Source organism: Papaver somniferum, chromosome 7 (assembly GCF_003573695.1).
Source record: "Papaver somniferum cultivar HN1 chromosome 7, ASM357369v1, whole genome shotgun sequence".
NCBI classification, from domain to species: Eukaryota; Viridiplantae; Streptophyta; class Magnoliopsida; order Ranunculales; family Papaveraceae; genus Papaver; species Papaver somniferum.
The window spans coordinates 267,754,316-267,761,718 of NC_039364.1; the positions used below are offsets into that span (position 1 = coordinate 267,754,316).

General features: G+C 38.3%; 2 non-coding genes across 2 annotated transcripts; both read right to left on the minus strand.

The window, feature by feature from the left end:
* Positions 1-4,782: 4,782 nt before the first annotated feature.
* TRNAI-AAU lies at positions 4,783-4,856 on the minus strand. Its single transcript has one exon. It is a non-coding gene; the product is annotated as a tRNA-Ile (tRNA).
* Positions 4,857-5,444: 588 nt separating this feature from the next.
* On the minus strand, positions 5,445-5,518 carry TRNAI-AAU. The gene has a single exon. It is a non-coding gene; the product is annotated as a tRNA-Ile (tRNA).
* Between the last annotated feature and the right edge of the window lie 1,885 nt (positions 5,519-7,403).

Genomic DNA, 7,403 nt, shown 5'->3' on the forward strand with positions numbered 1-7,403 from the left:
CCTGACGATCACTTCATGAAAATCCAAAGTGTTTGGAAGAGTTTTGGACCTAATACGAGCAATTGTGCAAATTAGGTCAAAACTGTGAAAATTGATGGGACCGGCTTCCGTGAGCCAAAGAGCCAACCTTGGTCGGTCAAGATAGCGTGCTCGTGTCCCCAAGGCGTCCGCGTCTCAGTCCTGAGAATTTTGATATTTTCTGGCGTGCAATTGAGCATCCATTCGAGAAAATATGCCAAAATTAGGGTTTCGACAAAACTGAGGAAAACACCATGAGATGATGAAAAATAATTATAAAATAAGGAATGAGGAGGCGTGGGACCGCCGTGGTCAAGGCATAGTCTGCCGGTCGTGACCACGGTCTCGTGGTGCCTTTTTCTTAATTTTATAATATTTTGATGATTTTACGAAAAATTCATGAATTTTGAGAAATTTGATGAATTTAGGGAGTTTCCATGAATTGAAGGAGTTTTCATGAGTTCAGGGAAGCAAAAAAAAAAATTTAAATAATAAAACAAGGGCGTGTGGGACCATGGAGGCATGGCCGGCCGGCTTGGGCCCGGTCCCACGAGTTCCCCTAATTTTTTTAATATTTTTAGGTATTTTGATGATTTGAGAGAATTTTTCCTAATTTTAGAGAAATACCATGAAATCAAGGAATTTGATGAATTCAAGGAAAACTAATAATAAAATAATAAAACAAAGGGGCGTGTGGGACCGCCTAGGGCATGGTCGGCCGGCCAAGGCCCGGTCCCACAAGTTTTCATAATATATTTTATTTTATTATTATTATTTGATGATTTGTGCAAAATACCATGAAATCAAGGAGTTTTTCATGAAATTAGAGAAATAATAATAAAAATAATAAAATATTAAGAAACCGTGGGGTGTGGGGCCGGTTGGGACCAAGGCATGGCTGGTTAGCCAATGGTCATACCCCACACTCCTTTCCTTAATTTTATATTATTTTTTATGGATTTATGGAAGTACCATGAAACCGATGAGTTTCCTCGAGACGAAGGAGATTTGATAAAATGAGAGAATTTTCATCAAATCATGGAAAATAATAAAAATGCATTAAAAATATAGAACTGGCGTGGGATTGACCAAGACACGGTCGGTCGGTCGTGTGTCCGTGCTCCCAGCACCTGGTCAATATTTTTAATTATTTATTATTTTCTTCCCTATTTTGCATAGGTTCATCGTTTCGTTGTATTTTTTGAAATACTCGTTCGTGCGGTGACTGTTAGTGTATCGTCGTTGAATACACCTTCACCATTTGAATCGGGGCTTACTTAGAGGTAGCTCAGACGCCCGGGTGTTGATTATTTATTACTAATTGTGGAATCCAGTGGAGAATAATTCACAAAACTGAGTAATAAGATGTTTATTATTAATTCATAGGATCAACTGAGGATTCGACTACGAATTCAGAATAATAAAGTGAGCATTACCATTCCATGGGATCGTAGATTCGACCATAGAATCAGAGTAATTAAGATTTATCTATTACCATTTATGAGACCAGTTGTGGATTCGATCATGAAATCGGAGTAATGAGATAATATAGTTATTGCTATTCTATGAGATCAAGCCGTGGATTCGATCATATAATCATAACAATTGTTATTGCTATTCCATGGGACCAGTCGTGGATTCGACCATGGAATAAGAGCAATTGTAATTAGGAATAATTAACTTTGTGTCTCTATACTAGCAGAGCAAGCTGTCTAGGAGCATTAATTATCCCGATATGAGCTTGTCGGTAAGTCATATTCTTTATATAGTCAGGGTAAACTCGCTGTTTGTTCCTGAAGACGTTATCACTCTATACTAGCAGGGCAAGCTGTCTTGGAGCCGTCCATCACGTGATGCTATATAGAAATAATCACTGAAAGTTTTCAGTATTCATGAGATATGCCGTTGTCCAGTCGTGAGACTACATATCCACGTGTACTCTGAGAGAAGGTACTCTCTGTTGAGAATTCGATGAGAGACCCGTGTCTCGATACTCGTGTCTGATTGCTGAATCAGAGCTTCGTATAATTATGAGTTTAGGAATTTAGCCTTTGTCGAAAATACACCATCTACATGGCTTTTATAAGTTGATTACTAAATTGCTTCACCTGCCGAGCCAACAACACAATACCAAACAGGACAGGGAGAATAAACCGGAAGTGGCCAACTTAAGTGCTTGCCGGAAGAAGATTAAATATGGGCATTACGTTGCGGCGATTCGTGTATTGTCTTCGAACGGTGTTGCTCCCCGCTGTGAGAACATGTTAACTGAATTACAATCCAAGCATCCTGCAGCTCCACCTCCTTCCATTCTAGATGAAGACTTTAGTTGTGTTCCAGTCACGGTTGATTCAAGAGATGTCCGTGGTGCTATCAAGAGTTTCCCTAGAGGAACTTCTTGTGGTCGTGATGGGTTGCGCGCACAACATCTGCTCGACGCTTTGAGTGGTGCAGCAGCAGCAGTGCAGAGGATTTGTTGGCTTCGATTACGGGAGTGGTCAACCTTTGGTTGGCGGGCAGGTGCCCTAAGGTTTTGGGAGAGCTCATCGCTAGTGCACCTCTTACGCCTTTGCTCAAACCTGGAGGTGTACTGAGGCCCATTGTGGTAGGCATTGTCTGGCGTCGATTGGTCTCTAAGGTTGCTGCATTCTCTGTCGGTAAGGATGTGTCATCCTATTTAGGGGATCATCAGTTCGGGGTTGGTGTGCCAGTAGGGGAGAAAGTATACTTCACGCGGTAAATGGTTTGCTGGAGTTGAGAGAGCACTCGGATAAGATGTCAATGTTGCTTATTGACTTTTCGAATGCTTTCAATATGGTGTGCAGGTCTCATCTCATTAGAGAGGTTCGTCTTCATTGTCCAGGTATTTCTCGTTGGGTTGAATTATGTTATGCCAGTCAAGCTAAACTTTTCTATGATCAGTACATCTTGTCTTCTGCGCTTGGTGTTCAGCAAGGTGATCCTCTAGGTCCCCTTCTGTTTGCTCTGACACTTCACCCTCTTGTGAAGTCCATTGCGTCTCGTTGTAAGATCGATTTACATGCATGGTATCTTGATGATGGAACTATAGTCGGTGACACGATGGAGGTTTCCAAGGCCTTGAGTATTATAGAATCTGAAGGACCGAGTAGGGTCTTGCATCTTAACATCAAGAAAACTGAGGTCTTTTGGCCTACACTTGATCCACGCAGCCTTGAGGAGGGTGTTTTCCCCAAAGACATTGGGAGGCCTGACAAAGGTGTCAAGCTTTTGGGGGGGGGACCTGTGAGTTTGGATATGGATTTCATGAGTGATATGGTTTTGGGCAGGGTGAACAAGACTATTCAGTTAATGTCGGCTATCAAGAAACTCAGGGACCCTCAGAGTGAGATGTTACTGCTTCGTAACTGTGTTGGTGTTTCCAGATTGTATTTTGATATGCACCACCAACCCTGCTGCTATACAACAAGCCACTGACCTCTTTGACGATCACTTACTCAGGTATTTGAGACTTCTGATCACAGGAGATGGAGCTGGTTTCGGCCCTTTGCAACAGAGACTGGATACATTACCTATCAAAGATGGTGGCCTTGGTGTATACACTATGACAGACACTCACACCTACTGTTATCTCGCCTCCCAGAGTCAGACTGCCTCGACACAAAAGGTGATACTTGGTAGTTTGTTCCCAACAGATAATGGTGTTGCATATCAGTTGGCTCTTCAGAATTTTATTCAGTTATGTGGTTTACCTTCTGCTTATTGCGTCGATGATACTCCCCCCCTATGCATTCCAAGGCAGTCACTTATTTTGATGCAGTCAAGAAGCAAATCCCTATCCAGTTTACATTATATGCAAGAGATTCAATGTTGTGGCAGTGTAACCAGATCAAACATGCTCAAGATTACCTTTGGTTGTTCCTATCAGTGGTCTAGACCAATGTCTTGGCCCCCGTCAATTCAGAGATGTAGTATGCTATCGTCTTGGTATTCCTTTGTTCGTCGAAGCCGGGTTATACTCTTGTTTCAATAAACCAATGGACATTTATGGGGATCATGCGCTTCAATGTGCTAAGGATGTTGGAATCAAGTTTCGCCATGACATAGTTCGTGATGTAGTTACTGACATATGTTACAAAGCGAATGTACCTGCGCGCAAAGAAGCGGCCTTGGGTATTTTATCAGACGATAACAAGGATTTACGTCCTGCAGATATCCTTGTGCTCAATTGGGAGAACGGACAAGATGTGTGTATGGATGTCACAGGTGTCTCACCCTTTACTGGTGATGGAGTTCGTACCTTCATTCCAGGCCAGGCTATCTCGAGAGAAATTTCGTGCAAACGTATTAAATATTTGTCTGAATGTGGTTCTCATGGTTATGGTTTAGGTGTCTTAGCTTTTACTATATTAGGGGATCTAAGTGAGGATTTTATTTGTTTTTTCAAGCGTCTGAAGAATTGTTTAGTTAATAATGACGCTGGTAGTGTTTTATGCAGTTTTATCTTCCATAGGCTGGGTGTTGTTATTCAGAAAGGGGTTGGTGCTCAGCTTGTTGCTCGGCTACCAACTAAAGGTTATGTTATTTGAGTTTAACTTTCATTATTATTATTATTAGATTTATATTTTATTTCTTTTTTTTTTAAAAAAAAAATACACAATCAGTAAATTTTACATAAAAATATATGTAGAAATATAAAATAAATTAAATTGTTAGGCATATTTTTTTGTTGTACTTATAAATAATAATTAATGATTAAAAAAAGGGAACAAAAATGTTAATTATTGGCCCATGCAGGTCTCGAACCTACGACCTTCGCGTTATTAGCACGACGCTCTAACCAACTGAGCTAATGGGCCACTTTGTTGTATCACAATAAAAATGAAAAAACATACTCCGTCATAACCGATAATGTAAGATATATCCACCTTGTGTAAGTAAGCTTTTGATCCATGTAGTTTTTCTTTATCAATCTAAAAACGAGATAAATAGACTGTCCAGGCATATTATTCTTATTCGGTACATATGATCTCAAGATATTTATTCCTAAAACATCACTGGGTTGCGCTTCTTCTTTTCCTTTCTTTTTGGTTTAGATCATATGTATCCCTTCTTTTGATTGACATGATTTTTTTTATCGATCACAAATTAAAAATAATTATTGCTAATTTTAAAAACGAATAAAAAGGAAAAATGTTAATAACTAATTGATCGGCTCATGTGGGTCTTGAACCTTACACCTTGATGCATCACACTAAGAATGAATAAATGTACTCCATCATAATCGCCAATGTATGAATTATATATCTTGTATAAGAAAGATGTTGATCCATATAATTCTTTTGTCAGTCAAAATATAAAATAAATTAAATAGTTAGGCATATTTTTTTGTTGTATTTATAAATAATAATTAATGATTAAAAAAAGGGAACAAAAATGTTAATTATTGGCCCATGCAGGTCTCGAACCTGCGACCTTCGCGTTATTAGCACGACGCTCTAACCAACTGAGCTAATGGGCCACTTTGATTCATAAATGGGGGTGAGTAAGTTCTCAAAATATAACAACTAATGAATGGTGTGGTACAACTTTGCGTCCCAGAATTCTCTGGCATTTTGGTGGTTTAGATCTATCGTATCCCTTTTCTTTATCAATATAATTTTTCTTGGTTATTGAAAACTTAGAAAGAAAATAGTTAGTGATGGATTGCAAACTATAAAAAGAACAAAATGCTAATTAATTGATTGGCTCATCCAGGTCTCGACTCTCCGACCTTCATCAATGTGTTGCTGGTGGGTGAACAGTTTCTCAAACTGTAATAAAAATTAAAAAAAAAATATGTGAAGACTACAACAGTTTCCTTATCTGCATAATGTAGGCAATAAAAAAAATATAAGCGTTCAAACATTAACAATTATTTTCTTCTTCTTCTTTCTCATTAAGCTTGATTTATCAGTCATAAAAATGGGTGAACATATCCTTGGATTCAACATGACTGTGTAAACTCTTTTATTATAGATTCAAGACTAGCTAGAAGATTCTTTTTCATTTTGGTTTCTGATATTTGTGTTACTTCTTGCACACTCGATTCTCTGGGATTTAACAAACATTTTATTTTTATAGATAAGACTTGTGGAAAGATCCAACAAACTGTCTAGTTACTTATTCTTGTTAAATTTCTTAGATAGAGCTTGTTCATGGAGATTGATTATCTTAATAATCATTGTGTTGCTTTTTGACCAAAGGAGTTTATAATGAATAAACGAAAGATCCTTCACTCTACTTTATCTTTAATCTAAGGATTGATATGGGAAAGATAAGTGAGGTGGTTAATAAAGCATATTTAGTAATTTGTTGAGCGGTGAAGCAACTCAAGATAATGGCCTATATCTTGGGGTTCACGTATATGGACAGAATTGCATCTAGGCGCAAGGATTCTATAGCGCGCCCAAAGCTAGCAGCTGACTAATCCAAGAGATTAACTAAATAAAGAGACACTAAGGAATCTAAATCATATACTTAAGCATTCAATTAAGAAATCTGCTACAAAACTTAACCCAAAAACTGGCTCCGCTCTGAAATGAGTGTGACTTTGTGCACCACCCTTGGTTAAGGGTGCACATTCCTCCCTTGTTTATTGGCTTTTGTTTCTCTGGTTATTTGCTTGGTTTGGATTTCTTAAATATAAAATTATTAAATACCCCCTTTAAAATCAGATAAACTAGAAATTGGGCACTAGAATTCAGGTTCTCTCTTCCCTGTTAACAGTACTAACACCCTCTTATTGGTTTTTCCTTCTTAAAATGAAACAATAAAAGCAACAATGTTATTCTTCATACTAACACCCTCTTAAAAAACTAACGGACTCAACTCCTCGAAGCTTCCGCTGCGCAACTCTGATCTGTCTCTGAAACTGAAAGTGGGAATGGGTGAGCACATCATCCCTAAAAGGGGTGCCCAGTAGGAATAACATTTAACTTTTAAGTAAACATCGGCATGATTTGGAAAACAATACATGTTTTCCCAAACACTAAATGACAACCAACACACTGAAATAAAAAACATGTATATAGAACTAACTCCTTCTTCGATTAATTATTTCTGTAGTGATATTTACACACCGTAATATTGATGACAATTACACACCTAGATAGTCTGTGGTGACTATACACACACGTAATGTTGGTGACAATTACACACCTACATAATTTAGGTGACAATTACACACACAGATGTGCATAAAAGTATAAATGAAGGAGTGTATCCTGTTAGAACATAGCTCGGTCAACCTCGCATGCGTTTCTATCTCAAGCATGTTTGTCAATGTTAGTGATCAAAACTATAAGTCTTGATTTCTAGCCTACATAGCTAAGTCTCGGACTAGGATAAAAAAGTGTAGTTGAGCT